General features: G+C 40.5%; 1 protein-coding gene and 3 long non-coding RNA genes across 5 annotated transcripts in view; 3 read left to right on the top strand and 1 right to left on the bottom strand.

The window, feature by feature from the left end:
- The window catches only part of LOC115739559 (probable LRR receptor-like serine/threonine-protein kinase At3g47570), an 83,680-nt gene that overhangs the window by 31,041 nt on the left and 26,598 nt on the right, over nucleotides 1-26,041 (top strand). The window lies entirely within an intron of this gene.
- On the top strand, nucleotides 2,485-3,182 carry LOC115739570. Its single transcript, XR_004015258.2, has 3 exons — nucleotides 2,485-2,624; nucleotides 2,763-2,924; nucleotides 3,093-3,182. It is a non-coding gene; the product is annotated as an uncharacterized LOC115739570 (long non-coding RNA).
- On the bottom strand, nucleotides 3,245-21,737 carry LOC125313840. The gene is made up of 3 exons (XR_007197513.1): nucleotides 21,643-21,737; nucleotides 21,446-21,451; nucleotides 3,245-3,389 (listed from the first exon to the last, which is right to left on the bottom strand). It is a non-coding gene; the product is annotated as an uncharacterized LOC125313840 (long non-coding RNA).
- Nucleotides 20,718-21,444, top strand: LOC115739569. Its single transcript, XR_004015257.2, has 3 exons — nucleotides 20,718-20,870; nucleotides 21,009-21,170; nucleotides 21,339-21,444. It is a non-coding gene; the product is annotated as an uncharacterized LOC115739569 (long non-coding RNA).

Here is a 26,041-nt window from a genome sequence, read left to right as displayed (position 1 = left end):
TTTGTTTCGAAATAATCCAATATCATGACTTGATCTCTGCTCCTCAAACTATGCTTAGTCAGCGATAGACAATACGGTCGTTCTGGTGGGTGAATGAGGATGTATAGCTTCTGGATTCAGCATTTTGGCATGCGGTAATTCGAGAACACGTATTGACTGTTGATGCGTGTAGCCGGAATTATCCAAGAACTGTAGTAGAATGGTGTAACTTGAGAGTATTGGATTTTTCTTGGGGTGCAAGTGCACATTATTCTGTACTGATACTTCTGAAGTTTACTACTGTCCTTACTTTTATTTTCGCATTCTGGTGAAGTTACTAAATCGCCTTATTTACGGAAAAACACTTAAATGACATCTGCATAAAACTTATCATAGATATATTGATTGTCACTTATTTCAAAGGGGATTCATTAACACATAAATAAGCAACTTTTGACAGCAATATGCTTAAACTTACTTCTCCGAATAAATTTTGATTATTAGCATGGAGAAGTTACTGAATTTAAAGAGTTTGGAAGTAAAGCTACTTTTCAAAATGACAGATCTAGTAGTCATTGATAATTTGATACGCCTACGCCTACTTTCCACGGTGAAAAGTCCCTGTGGTAAGAGACTGGCTTAGCACAATTCTTTTTTGCCAAACTAATTTCTCGTATGGAAGCTATTAGTTGCGTGGAGAACTAATTTCTCGTATGGAAGTTATTAGTTGCGTGGAGAGATTATCAACTATTGATCGGCCGAAAGTTAATTCACATTGAAATGTAACTAGTTACTAATACATACATACATACAAGCCATAGGATGTTGCCTCTAAACTGACGAGCAGGTTGATCAATCAACTTAAAATGAGCTTTAACGGCTTAAGTACATTACAAGTGCCAAAACTTATGTACGGCGCTCACTTTAGTGTCAAAACTTTCAAAACGATCACTTAAGTGTCAAATTTTTTGAAAAACGATCACTTTAGTGCCAAAATTTTCAAAACGATCACTTCGGTGTAATTTTTTTTTTAAAAACGATCATTTAAGTGCCAATTTAAAAAAAAACGATCACTTCAATGTCAACTCCACCGAGCCACGTCAGCTCAAATATTAATAAAAAATAGCTCGTATCGGATTTCCGGCAAGCCACGTCGGCTCAAATTGGAGTGGGCACTGAAGTGATCATTTTGAAATTTTTTACATTAAAGTGAGCGTCGTACACAAGTTTTGGCACTTCTAGTGTACTTTAGCCGAGCTTTAACCGATTAAGCTGTTGTTAGTTAAAAAATTAGTTAGAGGTAAATGTGTCACAAGTGTACCAATTTGGGGTTTTTCGTGATATTAACCCTAAAATAACTTATAAAGAATTGCTAATAAATAATTGATAAAATAAATTTGCTGAATAAATTGATGAGTGTTATTGATTGCGGATCCCAACAAATGAAGTTCTCTCGGCTATTTATAGCCAAATACGAGAGGTAACCGACACTGGTGGTTGTTATTCTGAATCCTAACTGCCTCAAGATTCTAGGACGGGATTCTCCAGAACTTTAGGGCGTAGTCTGATAACCGCTCTTTATCTGTGTAGTCGTTTGGCTTCAACTCTAACTCTTCTCCATCCTTCATGTTGATACCACAGCAAGTAACATTCCTTTAGTTGACTCTTACTTTCATGGACCGGCCCATATCGAAAACAGCTACCTTATTTGGCTGCCGATTCCAGATAATGACTAAAACTGACTTGTCGACAATACCTCATTGGCTTCACTGGTCTATCGCGACAGCACTGCCGATGTCTCATCGTCATCTTCATATGATCATAGGATGTGCTGCGAGAACTACACTGTGAAGTAGCTCGATTTCCTTGAGACATTCTTTTTGAGTACTGCTTCTCTTCGTTCCGAATAGACACATCCTTTCGGATGCAGCTTCTCTCCACCTTCGGCGCGTGATTATCCTGAAAGAAAAATGAAAAGGACCATAAAAAGAAAAGAAAAGAACGGCTGGGACTGTGTGTTGATCAGGTGAGAGGGACATTAAGGTGGCTAAACGAAAGGTTAATCTGAAGATTTGTGCTCTCCCTTAGTAGCAACCGGCACTTTATTGGAGACGGGGGGCGATGCGGTGATCGGAAAGTCATTTGCCGTTCTGAAGAGCGACAGAAGACTAGAAGAGTTTCGAGTCTGCTATTCATCTATTCACTGGCTGGACTTTCAGTGCAGAACCTACTTTCACCTCCTAGGTTGTTAATGCGCTCGGACTTGGGGCTGCGCTTTGCCATTCCCTTTCGCCAATAGCTGCTTCCGCCCACATAGTATCGAGGGACAGATGGTCAAAATCGTCCTGATGATTTACGAAGTAATGCAAGATACTTATAACCTTTGGCTTCTCTGGAGTGACATTCCTTGGTTTCTAACTCCAGTGGTCATCCTTACCTGCCATGGACGAGAGCTTTGACGCTCCACATCCCACGACTAACGTACAAATAATTCTTGTTTAGCTCTATCAAGCATCCACAAATTGTCTCCGCTTTTAAACGCCTGGATCGGCCATTTGAGCCACATTTCCTAATCCTATGAATAAATCCGTCACCTTCAGTGCCTCCATCCCAGACGCTTCACGATCCTCTGACTCAAGATGAAGGTAAAAACACCCGTTGCAGCCATAAATTTTTCTTCGAATTCACACTGTGTTCTCTCACACACAAATACACCAAAAGCATTCATTGGTCAATCGACTTTTCACGTCAGCCATTGGTTTTGGTTGATTGCAGCTCTTCAGCTGGATGCAGAACATGCTCAACGCCAGACAGGAAGAGAGTCTACTCGTACAGCCTATGCAGTTTCAGCAACCCTTAACTGTAAGCTCTATTTTCACATGTCTTTCTAATGGATGATTCTTAACTCATCAGGCGCATCGCGAAAAGCTACCGGAGATAGAAAGGTACCTAGTTTTCCAATCCACATTGTTTATATTTTCAAGGATCTATTCCACTTCTAGAGAATACTTGGTTTTGTTGAGAGTATGCCAAATCAACGTAGATATACACAAATTTCTTGTCGTCTCTTGCATTGGCGAAATATAATGTCTTGTTAAACCTTAACGTTTCAGATTAGGTGAGACTAGAACCACGAGAAGAGTTCACCGACTAGCCGGATGGATTACTTGCAATTGGGACTTTTGGGAGAAGTAATTTCAGGGGAAACCGGGAAAACCACAATCTCCTGGAGAAGCCATTTTCATCCGAAGATTTGTTGGATTTTTCTCCGGAGGAAGTTGGAAAGAGCTAACCAATCTTTTGTCCCTTAAAACAAGCGCCAAACAGACAAACGTATCATGGACCTCCCGCTGGATAGATTCCTCAACTGTCCCTCAAGCTTGGAGGTGGACCGCAGAATCAGAAGTTCGCTTCACAGTGATTCTGATGACTATGATGATGATGAGATCAATATTGAGCGGACCGAAGTGCGATACTTGGTACATGCAAGGAAATTTGCGCAAATAGTAACAAGAAGGCAGAAGTGGATTTATGCCAGCATCCAGTTTGAGAGGCATACTTAAGAATAAAGGATGGAGGAGGTCCTTCCTTTCATCAATATTTAAAGGTTTATGCATTAAGACCATGAGTTGACCTTTACGGTCCTTAGAAATTCACGGATACTATAACACTATTTAGTCTTTAACGCAACTTCGCACGCTGGATGGTGTGCGTTTCCCTACCAAAACATTGCCTCTCCTACTCAAAATCCCATTTCATATTTGTCTAAGTTGCCGTTTAAGTTGGCTTTTATATGTAATACTTGGTTAGAGATTCTCTCGAAGCCTTGTCTTGTCCCACCAGATAAGAATGAGATGACCTTCGTTTATTCTTGTACCGATGATACCGTCATGTTTATCTTAACAAGAAGTCAAGTTTACTAGCTAACCCTTCTTTCTCATGGCACAGCTTTGAGGACAATAAATACACAAGAAAATCTTTCCCCAGACGCATCTCGAGCATCATTGACCAAGAAATACTTGCAGGATGTGCTTCCTAATCTTACTAGTACAGCCACCGCTAACCTACTTGTTCATCGGTCGGGCTGTGCTTCCTATACTGCATGGATGCTTTAATTCAATGCTGCATCTTGATCGGCAGCCAGTTTTCCCAGACAACAACGGAAGTTCAAATTATGTTTCTTTCAGGATCACTTGGGTTCAAATATTAACCCTGAAAAATGAAAGGCCATGGCCATGTTCCGGAGTTGCCTCAAAACGTTACTGACCTACTTACCCTTCAATCCATGGTTTCAGATTTTGTTTGGGAGACGTAGAATCTGCCTTCATCCACTGCAACGTCAAAGTCAATAAGTGAGAGGGCCCAAATCATTTGTATTTTTGCCAATTCAATCTTAAACCTTTTAAGTTAGCCGATTTAGTTCTATCGGTCGGAAATAATTGACGTGAACTTATTTTAAACAACATTTTAATATTTTTTCAAATATTTCTATTTATTTTTTACCTTTTCTGTTTCTCCTTTTGTTTTTCTATTTTTTCCCTCCATCGGCCTCGGGCGAGGTCGGCCCTAGTGAGGGTCGTCTCACTGGGGCTTGTGAGGGGTGCCCTTGCCGAGGGCAGTGGGGCCAGCACTTGCCCAATTCGGTGAGGACTAAATTGAAAAAAGGTGTAAAGGTTTAGGACTGAATTGATAACTTAAAATGTTGAAGATTGAATTGGTAGAAGTGTAAAAGGTTTAGGAATTTTTTGACAATTTTTCTGAATGATGTGTATTAAATCTTTCTAGGGGTACAAGTGAAGATTCTAAGGAAAAATGATAATAATGATCCCTAAACTTTGATTCATTGTGCAATGTCAACTCTACTCTAATTTGTTCTATGTGCTCTTGGAATTTGGTCCAATGTGGGAAAAATTAGCAAAAGAGTGATAAACCTATTACACTTGTGTCAATTCAGTCATAAGTATTTTAATTTGGCCAATTTAATCCTAAATCTATTGAACTTATGACAATTTAATCATAAACCTTTAAATTGTGTCAATTAAGTCTCAAATATTTTGACAGTTTGCCAATTTAATCATATACCTTTTGATGATTTGCCAATGCCCCTCTTCTAGCTAATTTTGATCAAAGATCACTAAAGCGGCGATTCAGATAGCACCAATTGTCATAGCCCTAGCCATTGCCAACGGTCGGCGACCTCTGCTGGATCGCCGAGGCCGACAACCACAGAAGAAAATAAGGAAAACAGAACAAAGAGAAATGAAAAAAGGAAAATTTTGATTTGTTTTTACATTACAAAAATCGTACATATCGGTGTCACCCGTGCCACGTAGGACGACCGATGCTGACTGGACCGCCAAGTCAGCGATTTCCTCCAAAATTAGCCGAAAAGCTAAATTGACAAATCATAAAAAGGTTTAGAACTAAATTGACACAATTAAAAGGTTTACAACTAAATTAGCAAATACTCAAAAGATTTAGAGCTACATTTGCCAAATTGAAGGGCTTGGGACTGAATTGGCATAAATACGATAGGTTTATGACTTTTTTGGTAATTTCTCTATCTAATGTACAATGTCGTCAATGAAGTTTAGTTCAATGTTCAATGCGATCTCTAAACTAATTAACATTTTCATGTAGACCCTAGACTACATCGAATATCTACCAATAGTTTATGGGACACATTGTAAAAATTAAAGTTTGGGGACAACATTGCACATTATGCCAAAATTAAGGGGACCACATAGCATAAATTAAAAGTTTAAGGATGATATTGCACATTAAGCCAATGTTCAAGAATAATTTGTACTATTATCATAAATTCTTAAGCACTGCTACTTATATAGTCTGCTAATGTCATGCATATTGGTAAATTTATTAAATCAGTTTGTTTGGAAAGCACCTAATCACTTTTGCATAATACTTAATATCAATAGTCACTTATTTAACTAGAGATTCTTTAATCACATAAATAAACAACTTTCAAAGGTAGAAATTACTAACTACATCAACATTTAATACCACCTACCAATATGCTCAAACTTATTTCTCTAAATAATTGTGACCATTTGTTAAAATATATCTCGAGTTTGAGCCCAAAAGAAAATTTTTCTAATTTGAATAGTTTTCTTAATTGGAGTTGATTTCCTATTTAAGTTGTTAGCTAGTTTGAGTAGGTTTCTTGTTTTAAATCCAACTCTAGGATATATATATATATATGAAAAGTGTCTTCATTTTGAAGATCATCCAAGAGCTTGCTTCCTCATGAATTACACCTTGAAGCAATTCGAGAGTGTTGATGCCCATTGAAATTTGCGAATTCTTTTGTGAGATTGAGAGGTTTTTCCAATGAAAATAATGAAGGTAAAAGATAGAGTAAGTTATTTGGTGTAAGTGGGATTGGGAAATACTCAGAGTGCTTAATTGTAATGTCGAAACGCAATAGAAATTGGCTAAACAGAAAATTGGAATGAAAAAGAGGAACAAATCGTTCTCTCAATTGCGATTACCAAAATTGATAGAATCTCAAAAGTCTACCTCCACTAAAAGTCTTAAACACCTTTTTATACGGTATTGACCCTAATTTCAATAAGAAACACAAAATTACGAAAATGCTACTAAATTATGAAAAATGCCTAAAACCCCATATAAACGCTTCCGAAATGCAAAAAAATGACGTCGGCCACAAGAAAGCGGTGAGTTCTAATCAACAGCTCGTTTCCATGCAACTGACCAAAATTCAGCCCATTCCAAGTTCGCCAACTCCGAGTGCATCATCCTCCCCTGCTAGGAAAAGATTCGCCCTCGAATCTACTTCGTCTTCATTGACATCAATCTCCTCAGGTTCTTCCTCATCTGCATGCTAAGATGACAAATCTGCTACATTAAAAGTCCCGGATACATTGTACTCACCTGGCAGCTCAATCTTATGAGCATTGTCATTAATTCGCTCAAGAACTCTGAATGGTCCATCAGCTCTAGGTTGCAATTTACCAAACCCGCTAGCTGGAAAATGCTCTTTCCCGATGTGAGTCCACGCTAGATCGCCCCTTTTGAAGACGACTCTTTTCCTACGCCTATCAACCCGCTACTTATACTTCATGTTTTGCTTGATGATCCGGTTATGAACCTATGAATGCAGCTCTTTGACCAGTTTGGCATGCTCATCTCAGTCTAAACCGAACTACTTGTGAACCGACAATAGCGTGAGATCTAGGGGAGTAATTGGATTACGCCCATAGACTATCTTGAAAGGACTCTTGTCTGTAGTTTGATTTTGTAACCTGTTGTAGGCAAATTCTGCCTAAGGTAACACTAAGTCCCATTGCCACGGGCTATCTCCAACCAAACTTCACGGCAAGTTTCCCAAGCTTCGGTTGACAACTTCGGTCTACCCATTAGTCCGGGAATGGTGAGAGGAACTAAACCGCAATCTGGTTCCTATGTGCCTCCAAAGACCGCACCAAAAGTGACTCACAAACCTCACATCACAATCTGAGGTCATGGATTTGGAAACTCCATGTAACTTAACAATCTCATGCATAAACAATCGAGCGACCAGTAAAGCATCAAAGGTCTTGTTATAGGGAATAAAGTGCACCATCTTTGAAAATTTGTCGACAACCACCATTATGGAATCTTTATTCCGCTGTGTTCTTGGCAATCCCAAGACAAAATCAAGGCCGACATCCTCCCATGGTGCAACTGGGACAGGTAGAGACATATATAAAACAACATTGGTATCTCTGGTTTTTGCCACATGACATACCTTGCACCGCTCTACAAATCGAGTCATATCACGCTCCATTCGGGGCTAATAAAATTACTCACACAACAAGGCCATCGTTGTATCCACTCCTAAGTGCCCAGCTAGACCTCCCGCATGACTCTCGCTAATAATGGATTCTCTCAAAGAACACTAAGGGATACACAACCTGTTGCCTTTGAAAAGAAAGCCCTCCTCAATCAGAAACTGCCGAAAGGGCCCTATATTGCACTTACTCCAAATATCTCCAAAATAAGGATCATCAACATACAAATCCTTAAAAGAATCAAAGCCCAAAACTCTCATCAGCATCTTAGATAGCGGAGAATGTCTTACGCTCAATGCATCCGCTACCTTATTCAGTACTCCCACCTTATGTTTAATAGCAAAACCGAAAACCCGAAGAAACTCCACCCACTTTGCATGCCTAGCATTCAGTTTATGCTGCCCATTAATGTACTTCAAGGCCTCATGATCAGAATACAGAACAAATTCCCTCAAAATAAGGTAGTGCCTCCAATGCTCCAAGCTCCTCATTATGGTGCAAAATTCCTTGTCATAAGTCGAATACCTTCTTTTCGATTCGTTCAACTTCTTACTTAAGAATGCCATAGGTTTATTTTTCTCGCTCAAGCCGCCCCCAATACCCACACCCGAGGCGTCACCATGCACCTCAAAAACCTCACTAAAATCTGGAAGTACTAAAACTAGGGCTTGAGTCACCTTTTTCTTCAACAAGCGAAATGCAGCGTCTGGCTCTTTGGTCCCCACAAATCTGCCTCCCTTCGGACAATCCGTAAGAGGCGCAATAATGGTGCTAAAATCCCTAATAAACCTCCTCTAAAAGGATGCTAGCCTATGAAAGCTGCGTACCTCATGAATATTCTTCGGAGTCTCCCAATTCGTAATGGCCTCGATCTTAACCGGATCCATCCGAATGCCTTCCTTCGATAAAATATAACCTAAAAGGGTCGCATGATCGCTTAAAAAGTGACACTTCTTAGTGTTGACATACAATTTCTGCTCCCTCAAGGCCTCAAATACTCTTCTCAAATGATGCAAGTATTGCTCAATCAAAGCACTATAAACCAAAATATCATCGAAATAAACGACAACAAATTGGCCAATAAAAGGATGAAAAACCTGATTATGAGCCTCATAAAAGTGCTCGGCGTGTTAAACAACCCAAAGGATATCACCATCCACTCACATAGACCATCTCTAGTCTTAAACGCCGTCTTCCACTCATCTTCAGGTTGCATCCTAATCTGATGATAATTACTCCTCAAGTCTATCTTCGAAAAGATAGTCACCCCATGTAACCGATCAATCAAATCATCAAATCGTGGGATCAGAAATCAATACTTGATTGTGATTTTGTTGACGGCTTTGCTATCTATGCACATTCTCCACGATCCATCTTTCTTAGGAACCAACAAGGCCGGTATTGCATAAGGACTTATGCTCTCCCGGATTGCGTCTTTCTCTAACAACTCCCGCACTTGTCTCTCCAGCTCCTCATGTTCCTTAGGACTCATTACGTAAGCTGCCTTATTAGGAATAACAGCTCCTAGAATGAAATCAATACAATGTTGAATGTCTCTCATGGGCGGCATCCCAGATGGCATCTCTTCCGGTATGACATCAGCAAACTCCTCAAGTAAGAGCAGAACTTGTGTAGGAGTTTCGGAACTATCAAAATTTTGCTCCATCACTACAACGGCAAAAAGCTCGAGCACGTTTATCGCCTCTTCTTGAAACTCTGACCTGGACAGCAGAATATTCTTCACCTCCTTTCTCAAATCTAAAGGACCTAGGGTAATGGTTTGGCCATCCTTCTTGAAGGTGTACGTATTTCTAAAGCCATCATATTGTGTCTTTCTGTCGAACCGCCAAGGCCTCCCCAACAAAATATGACAAGCATCCATTAGGACCATATCACACCACACCTTATCAATATACTTTTTCTAATCAAAAATTGGATAAGACACCTCTTGCTCACCTTCACCTCGTTCCCTTTCTTAAGCCACGACAACTTGTATGGTCGAGGATGATCCTCTATTTTCAGCCCCAACTTCTCCCCCATGGTAGTGGACACTACATTCTCGCAGCTCCCTCTATCTATTATCATGCTGCATACTTTTCCTCCACTAGTGCACTTAGTATGAAAAATAGTATGCCTAAGCCATGAGTCATCTTTCCCCACATAACATTTAAAATTTTTCCGACGACTAGGGACTCACTAGAATTAGCATAGATAACCTCTTCCCGAACCGGATCCGCATCCTCTTGTTCTCCATCAAATTCATCATAGACTAGACCTTCATCAAAGATTGGATTTTCCACAAGTGTCACAATCTATCGATTCGGACAATCAACAGTGAAATGCCCGAGTTCCCGATACTTGTAACACCGCTTAGCTGCAGCTCCTCCCCTACTAGTTCCAAGCATTACTCGGCCCTCCTTGAATGCGGGTTTAGAACTCGCACCCTTAACTACTGTTGGCATTGAATTGGCTGAAGAACTCCCTGCTTTTCCTCAAAATTCTTTGCCCGACCACCGACTCTGAAATCTCGAACTGCTGCCCTTCCTTTTACACTGCGCCTCCATCTTCGGGGCCAATCAGTACACATCCTCATTGGTCCAATACTGTTGTAATTGGACAACATTAGACATTTCAATCCGCAGCCCCGCCAAATAACAAGCAATTATTTGCTCATCTTCCTCAAGCATATCACAACGCATCCGCAAACGATCAAACTCATCGGTCTACTATTCGACCGTTAAATCTCGCTGCTTAACATTATGATATTCAATAAACGCCTCCGCCTTGTAATGAGTAGGCAGAAATTTTCTTTGTAGCAATTTCTTCATCTTATCCCAACGATCCACCTTCGATTTCCCCTCTCTAGCACGGTACTTCTTCACATGCTTCCACCATATCAATGCATGTTTCCGTAGCCTTATAGCCCCTAATTTAAATTTCTTCTCTTCGATCCGATCTTTACTATCAAAGATCCTCTCGACTATATGCAACCAATCAATAAACTCATTAGGATGAGCCTTACCTGCAAACTCGGGAACCTCGATCTTTATCCCGAAATTATGCAAAGGGGGCTGATTTCTAGGTCGTACTCCCCAATTTCGTCTCTAGTTCAGAGCCCCGAAAGGATTGATGTCCTCCTCTTAATCATCGGATGAATCCTCAAATTCCACTCCTTCTTTAGATTGAATGTCCCACCTTGCCTGCGCAAGTTGTCGTTCCAAATCTTGGATTTGCCTTCTCTTCTCTTCAATTTATATGTCTCACAGGTCTCTTTGACGCGGTTGTTCGTCTACTTCAGGAATGACTCCACGTCCCCGAGCAACACGACCCCGCCGTCCACGACCACCACGAATCTGTTCAGCCATTGATTCAAGGCAATCCGTGCTCTGATACCAAATAATGCCACAACCCAATAGAAATTGGCTAAATAGAAAATTGAAATAGAAAAGAGGAACAAATCGTTCTCTCAATTGCAATTACCAAAATTGATAGAATCTCAAAAGTCAGCCTCCACTAGAAGTCTTAAATACCCTTTTATACGGTGTTAGCCCTAATTTCAATAAGAAACACAAAATTATGAAAACGCCACTTGGAATTACAAAAAAATGCCTAAAAACCCATATAAATGATTCCGAAACGCGAAAAAACGACGTTGGTCATAGCAAAGCAATGAGTTTTGATCAACGGCCCGTTTCCATGCAAACGACCAAAATTTAGCCTATTCCGAGTTTGCCATCTCTAAGTGCATCAAATTGACTCGAGTGTGATTGTATTCTCCATTGTATCGCTTGATCTATAGCAGCATCATGTGTTGCTCTCCTCGGGAACTTGGGTCACACCTCTTGAACCACATAAATCTAATGCATGTTTATTTTCTTATTTTGTCTATGTTCTTATTCGCTCGCTTGTTTCTACAACACCATTAATATGGAGAAGTTAATGAATTTAAAAGTTTGAAAGTAAAGTTACTTTTCATCTTGACAAAATTATTGGTCATTAAAATGCACACACCTATTTCCATAATGAAAACTTACTACCTCAAAAGACGGACTTAGTATAGTCCTTTTTCACGAAAGCAGCACTTCGAGTTCACTACTTAGGATAATCACTCACCTAAGTTTCATATGAAAGTCATTAATCACATCGTGAAATTATCAACTATTAATTGGCTGAAAGTTAATTTTCCTCTTAGAGAGTTCACATCGAAATATAACTAGTTTTTAACTGATACATGCATGCCTCGCAACGTCGTCTCTCATTGATGAGTAGGTTTATCAATCAACTATGAAATGATTTTGACTGATTAAACTATTTTTAGTCTAGTGATATTTACCAATGACAATGACCACTAATCAATCAGGCTTGATCATCAATCTTCGGTTTATTTTCCAAAGTAGGAGATTCTAATAGTTTGTGTGCATTGGTTAACTTTAAGTCAACATTTGCAAGCCATCTAGATGTGTCTATCATCCATCCCTGAATGCACGCACACTTGTTAGAATTCATATGATATGTTATGCTGCAAGAACTATGCTGAAATTGCTCGATTTCCTTGAGATACACATTGTGAATCATGTTAGAGCACTTGGCATCCGTTGCTTATTAGGAGCATCTCGAATGCCGGCTTGAGTAATATAAATATTGATGAGAATCTAATGCTCTGAAAACTCTCCGGACAGAGAGTTAACGAATAGAGCGGGAGATAAATAGTTCAACTCGTTCACATTCGCGTAGTGAATGTTCAATGGAGTTTTTGCGCTTGCTGCAACAGCCCCTTCACACAGTAAACTCCACTTTGAAATTGATATGTGGGGGCATTGCACTGATTGGACTTGAAGGGAACATCCCGACGGCCCGCCCTCTCTTAAACCGACGTGACCGACAGCTGTTGGTTGCCCCGGTGGTCCACGCGGATTGTGATCGGAACATGCCAAGAAAACATCGCAGCGGCTCTCCCGCCGCATATGCGGTCAGAGACGATGAAAAGTAGCACGTACAACTTGATGAATGGGCAGTGCACTCAAGGTCAACGACGGTCGATGGTTGATAGTTTCCCATCCGCCGAATGACAACTCATTGTCTTGACTTGTCTGCAGAAAAAAAGAACAGAAAAGAGGAGCCCTTCAAAAGATCTGAAAAACAACACCTTCTCATAATAAGGTTATTACTAATTAATTGTGTATGCTGAATACGAGAATAAGAACTGTGAGATCTTCAATAAAAAGATGTCTTACCATGTGACGGGTTATCATTGGTTAAATTTTTTTGTAGTATTTCGTTGCCAGACGGTCGGTCAAAATTGGCCTGATGGAACTGAATTGACGCAATTGCAAATAGTTTAGAACTGAATTATCAAAAAAGAAAGGCTTAAGGCTGAATTGGCGTAATTACAATAAATTTAAGATTTTTTTTGGTAATTTTCTAAGAAATGGTTAATTCAATAAGATTTTCCTGGCAAAACTTAGCCAAATTATGCTATAACAACCAAAATCTGCCAACTATAGCAGCAAATTTTCATGTCAAACAATTCCATGGAAACCAATTACGGTTCAAAAGTGTTGAATGGACAAAGTTCATCGACCATAATGACTAATTTTTCGTAAAAAAGTAAAAGAGTGCCACTAGTTGCGTTTCAATGGGAAGATAACCTCTTTCTTTTCCTTGCCATGAGCAGTTTGACTGGAAGAAACTCGTTCTCTTTTTCTTTTTATACAGCTCTGAATGACCCATAAAAAGTAAAAGCAAGAACAAAAAATAGAAAGACGAAAAGCGCAAGCTGTCCAAGAAAAATCGACACCTTCTTTTGGATCTCTTCACAGTTTCCACTAGCATTGATCCTGCCTCTTGTTTCTTCTTGCCTTTGCTTTCATATCTACCCGTTTTCATCTGCTTTGAGTCACGAAACTCGTAAGCATGAGCTTTGCAGAATTTCCATCAAGCCACTTGCTTCTTGCTATTGTTCTTGTACTGTGCTTTAACGAATTCTCCACCACCACCAATGAAACAGACAAGCTCGCCCTGCTTGCATTTAAGGCCAGCATACCAGTAGATCCTTTCGGTACGCTCAACTCATGGAACAATAGCATCGGATTTTGCCAGTGGCATGGCGTTACATGCGGCCGGAGGCACCAGAGGGTCATCGTCTTGGACTTGCACTCACAAGGACTCTCCGGATCAATCTCTCCTCACATTGGAAACCTCAGCTTCTTAAGGGAGATATGGCTACAAAACAATAGCTTCAATCAAGAAATCCCTCCGCAACTCGGCCGGTTGCACCGCCTGCGTATCCTACAATTGGAGAACAATTCATTGGTTGGCGAAATTCCCAAAAACATGTCGAGTTGCTCAAGTCTGGTCACCGTTAAACTTTCAAACAACGAACTAACTGGAGAAATTCCTGAAGAGCTTGGTTCATTGCCGAAGCTGCAACACTTGGCTTTGGGTTGGAACAATCTAACTGGGACTGTGCCTTCCTCCATTGGGAACTTATCTTCATTGAGGATTCTTTTTTTAAGCAGAAACAACTTGGGCGGGAGCATTCCTGAAGTTCTGGGTCACGTGACAAACTTGCAAGCGATTGGCGTTGAAACGAACAGATTGTCAGGTACAATACCACCTTCGTTACTGAATCTCTCTTCGCTCGCTGTGTTTGACGCTGGAAACAACTGGATACAAGGGACTCTTCCTGCAGGCATAGGCCACAAACTCCCAAATCTTGAATTCTTCAGCATTTTTTCGAACAAACTTGAGGGGTCGATTCCTCTATGGATATCGAATTGCACAAAGCTGGGCATTCTTCAACTTAATGTTAACAGATTTTCCGGAAAAGTACCTTCTTTGGAAAATTTGTTTAAGCTCAATATGTTTTGAGTTGGTCTTAATCAGCTTGGATCTAGAAAACCTGAAGACCTGAGCTTTCTTTGCTCGTTAACAAACAGCACCGGATTAGGGACGGTGGCAGCTGGGTGGAACAAGTTTGGTGGGGTGTTACCTAAATGCATAGGTAATTTATCAACGACTCTCACAATGTTTTCTATAAGCGAGAATCAAGTATCTGGTGAGATTCCAAAGGAAATAGGAAATTTTATCAACCTGATATATTTGGATATGAGTTCCAACCAGCTTTCAGGTATTATCCCCTCCAATTTGGGGGCTCTACAAGATTTGGCGATGCTGTCTTTAAATGATAACAACCTGGGAGGTAGTATTCCGTCTTCTTTGGGAAATCTAACCAAGTTAATTCAACTATCTCTTGGGGGGAACAACTTTCATGGGCAAATTCCTCCACATCTATCAAATTGCCGGTCTCTTGATATGCTTGATCTGTCTAATAACAATCTCCATGGTGTCATACCCCCGCAACTTATAGGTCTCTCATCATTAGCGATCATTCTAAACTTGTCTCATAATCATCTGTTTGGGGTTCTACCCACATATGTTGGCAACTTGAGAGTTTTAACTGCTTTGGACATCTCAAACAATTGGTTGGTAGGTGAAATCCCCAGTAGTTTAGGTCGTTGCACTTCATTGACATCACTCAGAATGGGGGGCAACTTCTTCCATGGGTCCATTCCTCAATCAATTGGATCGTTAGGAGGCATTGAAGAGCTAGATCTTTCACGCAATAATTTGTCAGGTCAGATTCCAGAATTTTTAGCAGTATTTCGCTCCTTGAAACTTCTGAATTTATCATACAATAAGTTTGAAGGCATGCTGCCACATGAAGGAGTCTTTAAGAATGTTACCGGTACGTCCATTATTGGCAACAATGAGCTTTGCGGCGGACTACCAGAATTTCACCTCCCCAACTGCATTTCCAAAAGTTCCAAAAGCAGCGGAAAGAAAAATATAGTAATATTTTCTGCTTCCATTATTTTCGGAGTTCTTGGAGTAGTTCTTATTATGGCTTTTGTATATCTTTGCCGATTAAAGAAGAAAGTACATGAACCAGCTTCGAGTTCGACAAATGATTCACGTCCGAACGTGTCGTATGGGGCACTTCTAAAAGCAACAAATGGTTTTTGTTCGACGAATTTGATCGGTGTTGGAAGCTTTGGTTCTGTTTATAGAGGGATACTCGAGGACAATGGAACTGTCGTTGCCGTGAAGGTGCTTCATTTAGCCCGTTGTGGTGCTTTGAAGAGCTTCATAGTGGAGTGCGAGGCATTAAAGAACATCAAACATCGAAATCTCTTGAAGATACCGACGGTTTGCTCGGGTAGTGATTATCAAGGAAATGATTTCAAGGCCTTAGTCTATCAATTCATGGAAAATGGAAGCCTGGAGAGATGGCTACATCCAAACGCAACATCCGACAGAAATGAACTCCCTAAAAAGTTGAATTTCATTCGGAGGATAAATATAGCTATTGATGTTGCTTCTACATTGGAGTATCTTCATCATCATTGCCACATCCCCATTGTTCATTGTGACCTAAAACCAAGTAATATCCTCTTAGACAGGGAGATGGTCGCACATGTTGGCGACTTTGGATTAGCGAAACTCCTTCTTGGATCATCCCTTGGTACCGTAGTTAATCAGATGAGCTCGGTGGGTCTTAGAGGGACGATTGGTTATGCTCCACCAGGTACTCTCTCTCTCTCTCTCTCTCTCTCTCTCTCTCTCTCTCTCTCTCTCTCTCTCTCTCTCTCTCTCTCTCTCTCTGTGGCAAATTACATTCTGATTTGAAGATCCACACTCCAATTTAACCTGCACTATGATTTGAATGTGTGGCAGAATACGCGCAGGGATGTGAGGTTTCAAGAGAAGGGGACGTCTATAGTTACGGCATTCTCTTACTAGAGATGTTCACGGGGTTGAGTCCCACATATGACACATTTAGAGACAATTTGACTCTTCATAGTTTCGTCGCAAAAGCTTTGCCTAGACGAGCACTCGAAATTACAGACAATGTTCTGCTTCAAGAAAGAGAGAGACATTTAGGCCCCTGTAGTCCCCAGCATTGGCTTTTCGAAAGCGATGGCATGTTTCAAGAGTGTTTGGGTATGGTGTACAATATTGGAGTTGCTTGCTCATACAGTGTGCCCGGAAGACGGATGAGCATCAGCGGAATTGCAAATCAGCTGCTACATATTAGGGAGAAACTGTTTGCATTGGGTTTACATGGAGAAGATGAATTACCAACAGCTTATGTTTAGCTCTTATGCGTTTGGGGTTGTTTGAGCAACCGGAAGCGGATAGGTAAAATAAAATCTACGACTGAAGATGATCTATCATTCTTTTTTCCTCAAAATGGTACTTAATCATGATTCTCCATCTGTGTCTATACATATTCTTGATTACTGTTTACTTAGAATTCCGTTCAGTTCCATAGTATTTTAAATTGAATCCAACATAAATTGTCCCGCCTTTTTTTTTTTTTGTGTGTGGGTGGGGAGGGGGTTGGTTTCTCTTCATTGTTATGATGCTCATCAAGAGAAATTGCAATCGATTATTATTGGAAATCTCATTCAAAAGGAAGCTTGGTTTCTGCAGATTGACTGGGAATGGCTCGCCTTGCTTTGTTTCAAAATAATCCAATAGCAGGAATTGGTCTCTGCTCCTAACAGTATGTTTAGTCAGCTATAGACGATACGGTCGTTCTGGTGGGTGAATGTGGATGTGTAGTTTCTGGATTCAGCATTTTGGCATGCGGTAATTCAAGAACACGTATTAACTGTTGACGCGCATAGCAGGAATTATCCAAGAATACTGTTGTAGAATGGTGTAACTTGAGTGTATTGGATTTATCTTGGGGTGCAAGTGCAAATTATTTTGTGCTGATACTTCCGAAGTTTATTTTCTCATTCTGGTGAAGTTACTAAATCGCCTTATCTACGGAAAGACGCTTAAATGACACATGCATAGAACTTATGATAGATGTGTCAATTGTCACTTAATATATGAATAAGCAACTTTTGACAGCAATATGCTTAAACTTACTTCTCAGAATAAATAGCGATTATTGGCATGGAGAAGTCACTGAATTTAAAGAGTTTGAAAGTATAGTTACTTTTCATCATGACAGAACTAGTAGTCATTAATAATTCGATATGCGTACGCCTACTTTCCAAGGTGAAAGTGATTATTGTAAGAGACTTAGGACAACTCTTTTTTTGCCAAAACAACGCTTTCAGTTCACCACCGAGTATAAACACTTAAGTAATTTCTCATGTGGAAGTTATTAGTCGCGTGGAGCGATTATCTACTATTAATCGGCCAAAAGTTGATTCACATCGTAATGTAACTAGTTACTAATCCATATATGCATGCCTTACGTTGTCGTCTCGAAGCTGATGAGCAGGTTGATCAATCAACTTAAAATGAGTTTAAACTGATTAAGCTGTTGTTTAGTCAAGTGATAGTTGTCAATGACAATGACCAGTTCATCAACCACACTTGATCGTAAGTCCTCGGTTTATTTTCTAAGGCGGGGAGTTGAGGGGATTTTGTGGGTGTTGGTTGACTTCAAGTCAAAATATCTCGAAAGCCATCTATGTGGATCCATCGGCATCATCCATTGGGAAAAGTAAAAAAAAAATTCCCAAACTTATTACATTTGTACCAATTCAGTACTAAACCTTTTAATTTGACCAATTTCATCCTAAACTTTTTTGTATTTGTACCTATTCGGTCCATTTAGCTAAATTTGGCCAAAAATTACTAATGTGGACCCCGACCGTCCTATGCAGCATGGTTGGCGCTAGCGTGGAATAATTTTATATATTTTTAATAAATAAATAAATTTTTTAAAATTTTTCCCATTCCTTGTTTTTTTTTTCTCCGACTTTGGTTGGCGAGGGCCGTGGTGGCCCTAGGTGAGGCCATCACGGCCTTGAAGGCCCTCACCTAGTGGCCGGCGAGGGTTGCCGGCGACCCTCGCCAGCCAAAGTGAAAGGAAAAGAAAGAATGAAAAACAGAAAAAAAAAAAAACATTTAGCAATTTTTTTAAAAAAATTATTAAAAAATATCTAATTTAGCGCCAACTACGCCACATAGGACGGTCGATGTCCATATCGGCGATTTCTGTCTAAAATTGGACAAATGGATTGAATTGGTACCAATACAAAAAAATTATGATTAAATTAGTCTAATTAAAAGATTTAATACTGAATTGGTACCAATGAAATAGGTTTATGACTTTTCTTATACTTTTCCCATCATCCATCCCTTAACACACGCACTTGCACGGACACAAGTGAAAGTCCTTGTGTTCTGTATGCCAACTTGTTCACTAATCAAGCTTATAGCATTCGAAAATGCACAAGTATTCTTATCGCTTTCGCATATCCCCGATTTTCATTCACCTTTAGATCTGATCACCTCCCATTTCACCAAAAACGTTCCTCGACCAAAGATCTTTCACCAATGCGTCAGGACTTTGGTTTTTAGAGTTGAATCGGTTTCTATGACGATTCGCATGGGAAAATCATAGGAATGGCTACTCTAGGAACTAAATTGGATGACAAAATGAAGGTTTGATGCTAGAAAAACCCCAAACTAGTATACATGTGATAAATTCACAAGAAATCTGAAATTGATACATCCGTGACAATTTACCCTCCGTTAGTTTTTGTTAAATTAGATTAATATCACGAAAAATCTCAAATTGATACGCTTGTCAATTGCCACGTATCATCCAGCTCAACAATTTGACAGTAAAATTTAAAGGAAACTAACGGAGGGTAAATTTATCGCATGTGTACTAGTTGGAGTTTTTTGTAGTCAAAAAATTAATTTGAGATAAATTTGTCACAAGTGTATCAGTTTAGGGTTTTTTTATAATATTAACCCTAGAATAAATGATAAAGAATTGCTAATAAAGAATTGATAAAATAAATTGCTGAATATATTGATGAGTGTTATTGATTGCGGATCCCTACAAATGAAGTTCTCTCGACTATTTATAGCCAAATACGAGAGTCAACTGACACTGGCGGTTGTTATTTTGAATCCTAACTGCCCCAAGATTCTGGGACGGGATTCTCCGAAACTTTAGGGCATAGTCTGAGGCTCTTTTTCTGTGTAGAGGTTTGGCTTCAACTCTAACTCTTCTTCATCCTTCATGTTGACACCACAGTAAGCAACATTCCTTTAGTCGACTCTTGCTTTCATGGACTGGCCCATATCGAAAACAGCTACCTTACTTAGCTGCCGATTCCAGCTGATGACTAAAACTGACTGGTCGACCATACCTCATGGGCTTCACTGGCCTATCGCGACAGCACTGCCGATGTTTCATCGTCATCTTCATATGACCATACGATGTGCTGCAGGAGCTACACTGAAATTGATGGATTTCCTTGAGACATTCATTTTGAATACTGTTTCTCTTCGTTCCAAATTGACACACCCTTTCGGATGCAGCTTCTCTCCACCTTCGACGCGTGATTATCCTGAAAAAAATGAAAAGGACCACGAAAAGAAAGACAATAACGGCTGGGACTGTGTGTTGATCAGGTGAGAGGGACATTAAGGTGGCTAAACAAAAGGTTAAACTGAATATTTTGTGTTCTCCCTTAATAGCAAGCTGGCACTTTATTGGAGAAGGGCTGCCACGTGGTGAACGGAAAGTAGTGCGCCGTTCGGAAGAGCGACAGAAGTCTAGAAGAGTATCGAGTCTGCTATTCATCTATTGACTGGCTGGACTTGCATTGCAGAACCTACTTTCACCTCCTAGGTTGTTAATGCGCTCAGACTAGGGACTGCGTTTTGCCATTCCCATTCGCTAATAGCTGCTTCCGCCCACATAGTATCGAGGGACAGATGGTCAAAATCGTCCTGATGATTTACGAAGTAATGCAAGATACTTATAACCTTTGGCTTCTCTGAAGTGACATTCCTTGGTTTCTAACTCCAGTAGTCATCCTTATCTGCCATGGACGAGAGCTTTGACGCTCCACATCCCACGACTAACGTACAAATAAGTCTTGTTTAGCTCTATCAAGCATCCACAAATTGTCTCCGCTTTTCAACGCCTGGATCGGCCATTTGAGCCACATTTCCTAATCCTATGTATAAATCAGTCACCTTCACTGCCTCCATCCCAGACGCTTCACGATCCTCTGACTCAAGATGAAGGTAAAAACACCGGTTGTGGCCATAGATTTTTCTTCGAATTCACACTCTGTTCTCTCACACACAAATACACCAAAAGCATTCATTGGTCAATCAACTTTTCACGTCAGCCATTGGTTTTGGTTGATTGCAGCTCTTCAGCTGGATGCAGAACATGCTCAACACCAGACAGGAAAAGAGTCTACTCGTACAGCCTATGCAGTTTCAGCAACCCTTAACTGTAAGCTCTATTTTCACATGTCGTTCTAATGGATGATTCTTAACTCATCAGGTGCATCGCGAAAAGCTACCGGAGATAGAAAGGTACCTAGTTCTCCAATCCACATTTTTTATATTTTCAAGGATCTATTCCACTTCTAGAGAATACTTGGTTTTGTTGAGAGTATGCCAAATCGACGTAGATATACACAAATTTCTTGTCGTCTCTTGCATTGGCGAAATATAATGTCTTGTTAAACCTTAACGTTTCAGATTAGGTGAGACTAGAACCACGAGAAGAGTTCACCGACTAGCCGGATGGATTACTTGCAATTGGGTCTTTTGGGAGAAGTAATTTCAGGGGAAGCCGGGAAAACCACAATCTCCTGGAGAAACCATTTTCATCCGAAGATTTGTCGGATTTTTCTCCGGGGGAAGTTGGAAAGAGCTAACCAATCTTTTGTCCCTTAAAACAAGCGGCCAAACAGACAAACGTATCATGGACCTCCCGCTGGATAGATTCCTCAACCGTCCCTCAAGCTTGGGGGTGGACCGCAGAATCAGAAGTTCGCTTCACAGTGATTCTGATGACTATGATGATGATGAGATCGATATTGAGCGTACCGTCAGTGTGATACTTGGTAGATGCGAGGAAATTTGCGCAAATAGTAACAAGAACGCAGAAGTGGATTTATGCCAGCACCCAGTTTGAGAGGCATACTTAAGACTAGAGGATGGAGGAGGTCCTTCCTTTCATCAATATTTAAAGGTTTATGCATTAAGACCATGAGTTGACCTTTACGGTCCTTAGAAATTCATGGATACTATAACACTATTTAGTCTTTAACGCAACTTCGCACGCTGGATGGTGTGCGTTTCCCTACCAAAACATTGCCTCTCCTACTCAAAATCCAATTTCATATTTGTCTAAGTTGCCGTTTAAGTCGGCTTTTATATGTAATACTTGGTTAGAGATTCTCTCGAAGCCTTGTCTTGTCCCACCAGATAAGAATGAGATGACCTTCGTTTATTCTTGTACTGGTGATACCGTCACGTTTTTTTTTTTTTTTTTGGTAAGGTAAGTAGTTGTGATACCGTCATGTTTATCGTAACATGAAGTCAAGTTTACTAGCTAACCCTTCTTTCTCATGGCACAGCTTTGAGGACAATAAATACACAAGAAAATCTATCCCCAGATGCATCTCGAGCATCATTGACCAAGAAATACTTCCAGGATGTGCTTCCTAATCTTAGTAGTACAGCCACCGTTAACCTACTTGTTCATTGGTCGGGCTGTGCTTCCAATACTGCATGGATGCTTTAATTCAATGCTGCATCTTGATCGGCAGCCACTTTTCCCAGACAACAACGGAAGTTCAAATTATGTTTCTTTCAGGATCACCTGGGTTCAAATATTAACCCCGAAAAATGAAAGGCCATGGCCATGTTTCTGAGTTGCCTCAAAAAGTTACTGACCCACTTACCTTTCAATCCATGGTTTCAGATTTTGTTTGGGAGACGTAGAATCTGCCTTCATCCACTGCAACGTCAAAGTTATTAGGTGAGAGCGCCCAAACCTTTTGCACTTTTACCAACTCAATCCTAAACCTTTTAAGTTTGCCGATTCAGTTCTATTGATCAGAAATAATTGACGTAGACTTATTTTAAACAACATTTTAATACTTTTTTCAAATATTTCAATTTGTTTTTTACTTTTTCTGTTTCTCCTTTTTTTTTCTATTTTCTTACCTCCATCAGCCTCAGGGGAGGGCAGCCTTGGCCAGGGTCGTCTCGCCCGGGCTTGTGAGGGGTGCCCTTGCTAGGGGCCGGTGGGGCTAGTACTTGCACAATTCGGCGAGGACTGAATTGAAAAAATGTGCAAAGGTTTAGGACTGAATCAACAAACTTAAAATGTTAAGGACTGAATTGGCAGAAGTGTAAAAGGTTTAGGAATTTTGTGACAATTTTTCCGAATGATGTGTATTAAATCTTTCTAGGGGTGCATGTGAAGATTCTAAGGAAAAATGACAATAATGATCTCTAAACTTTGGTTCAGTGTGCAATGTCAACTCTACTCTAATTTGTTCTACATGCTCTTGGAGTTTGGTCCAATGTGGGAAAAATTAGCAAAAGAGTCATAAACCTATTACATTTGTGCCAATTCGGTCTAAGTATTTCAATTTGGCCAATTTAATCCTAAATCTATTGAACTTGTGACAATTTAATCATAACCTTTTAAATTGTGTCAATTAAGTCCCAAATATTTTGGAAGTTTGCCAATTTGATCATATACCTTTTGATAATTTGCCAATGATGCACTTCTAGCTAAATTTGATTGAAGATTACTAACGTGGTAGTTCAGATAGCACCGATTATCATGGCCCTAGCCATCACCAACAGTCGATGACCTCTGCCGGCTTGCTGAGGCTGGCAACCGCAAAAGAAAATAAGGAAAAAAGAACAAAAGGAAATGAAAAAAAAAGAAAAATTCCGAACAAGCTTCCCCTGTTTTTTGCCTACTGCAGTTTCTGTTGCTGCTGCCCGAGCTCCCACCGGCCACCACGAGCCACCACCGACCACCCTCAGCGACCCCAAGGTTCCCACAAGCCTCTAGCCATGTGCCACCAGTCGTGGGTTGTCGAAAGAACCGCCTCAGCCACCGTCCGAAGTGCCTAGCCCGCCTGCCCTGTCTCTCGGGTGTGCCCTGTTTTGTGGGCCACCGAGCTGGGCCGTGGCCGAGATTCTGGGCCGAGTGGGCCGGCCAAGTTGGCCGAGAGCCCGGGCGGCATGCCGGCTCCGTGGGCCAATTTGGCCGAGAATTTTGGCTTGTGGGCCGAGAGGATTGGGCCGATTGCTCAAGCCGTGTCCCAAGTTTGTGCTTGAAGATTTTCAAGGATCGCCGCGTCTAATCGACGGTGAGTCAACCTCTAATCCTTGGTTAGGTCGTTAATTACATTTGGATTAGCTTAATTAGATTATTAGGGTGTTTAGGTAGATTAATTAGAGTCGATTTTGGTTAGAGACTCGGTTTAGGTTAAATGACCCTAATTCGTTAGGTTAATCGGATCGTGGCTAGTTGAGACTAGATTGACTGATTGATTGATTGGCTTTGCTTGATCGTGAGCGAACAATAGGTCAAGGATGAGCATACAATTAATTGGTGATCTGGACTTAATTATGTGCGATTGAATTGAATGTTCGTCGTCGAATTATTTATCTACACTTGATCTATGATCTATATGGATTAATTGATTAAATACCTTGATGAATGGATGGTTAAATTGATTGATTAGTTGGAGTTTGATCAGAATGCGAGGTCGCATGGGTAACATGTGCATTTGTGTGATTACTTAAGGAGTTTTGCTGTGTGAGCATATCGCGTGAGCATTTGACTAAATGCGGATTATAAACCGGCTATTTGTTGAGTATGCTTGAGTGGTCACACAATGGACTATTCCTATCAAGTTCGTACCGTGCCGGTCGTACGGAACCATACGACTTGTCGGATACACGTCAATTCGTGCCGTGCCGGTCGTACGGATTACACAGATTGTCGGATGCCGGTCGTAGCTTGTGATGGACCGAAGCCCCTACGGGGATTCCCGATATTGCCGTGTCGTGTCAATCATACGAATCACACGGGCTATCGGATGTCGTCGCCGGAAGTAAGGGACAAAGCCTGGTCCCGTCGGTCGTAGTGTAAAGTCACACCGGCCGTGTGCAATTGAGCCAAATGGCCGTTAATAATCGAACCACGTGTGGTGTCTGCGTGTGCGATTGACGTGATATCTATGGATTGTTATGTGTGGTGTATATGTCGAGTATTGCATACTATGTGATTTTCAACAGGTGAGCTGTATGTGATTGAGATATTTATATATCAATATGTGATTGACCGATAGGACCCTACGGACGAATCAACGCCTTAGCCATGCTTAGGCGTTGACTCACCGAGATTTATATCTCACCCCATAGTTGTTAAACCATTTTCAGGTTATAAGTGATGGAGTTAGTAATTCTTGAAAAGCTAATGAGGATGAAAGTGACGTAGCCCTATTTGGAGTAGGTACGAAGTTGATCCTACCCCGTGCCGAAGTATGGGACCAATTAGCGTGTCATTTCGGTTGACCGACATCGTGATTGTAAAGAAGATCATGTTTTTGAATTAATGCGCTTTTCCTATTGATCTATACCTATCTTATATTTTTTTTCCGGAAATATTGTACGTTTTCGCATGCGTAGTTAATCTCATGGGTTGGTAGAGTGCTTGGGACGCTATCCCTTTAACCCGAGGGACGAGATGGCAGGGATGCCGCGCGCTCGAGGATCGAGGCTTGACAAAAAGTGTCTTCATTATGAAGATCATCCAAGAGCTTGCTTGCTCATGAATTACACTTTGAAACAATCCGAGAGTGTTGAAGATATTGAAATTCACGAATTCTTTTGTGAGATTGAAAGGTTTTTCCGATGAAAATTATGAGGGTAAAATAGAGTAAGTTATTTGGTGTAAGTGGGGTTGGGAAATACTGAGAGTGCTTAATTAACTTGAGTGTAATTGTATTCTCCATTGTATCGCTTGATCTATAGCAGAATCATGTGTTGCTCTACTCAAGAACTTGGGACGCACCGACCGAACCACATAAGTATGATATTTGTTTATTTTCTTATTTTGTCTATTTTCTTATTCGATCGCTTGTTTCCGCAACACCATTTATATGGAGAAGTTACTGAATTTAAAAGTTTGAAAGTAAAGTTACTTTTCATCTTGACAAAATTATTGGTCATTAAATTGCACACACCTATTTCCATGGTGAAAACTTACTACCTCAAAAGACGGACTTAGTATAGTCCTTTTTCGCGCGAGCAGCACTTCGAGTTCACTACTTAGGATAATCACTCACCTGAGTTTCATATGAAAGTCATTAATCACATTGAGAAATTATCAACTACTAATCAGCTGAAAGTTAATTTTCCTC

This window comes from Rhodamnia argentea, chromosome 2 (assembly GCF_020921035.1).
Source record: "Rhodamnia argentea isolate NSW1041297 chromosome 2, ASM2092103v1, whole genome shotgun sequence".
In the NCBI taxonomy this organism is placed as follows: domain Eukaryota; kingdom Viridiplantae; phylum Streptophyta; class Magnoliopsida; order Myrtales; family Myrtaceae; genus Rhodamnia; species Rhodamnia argentea.
Note: the sequence above shows the minus strand (reverse complement) of the source record. Positions and strands in the feature narration are given on the sequence as shown.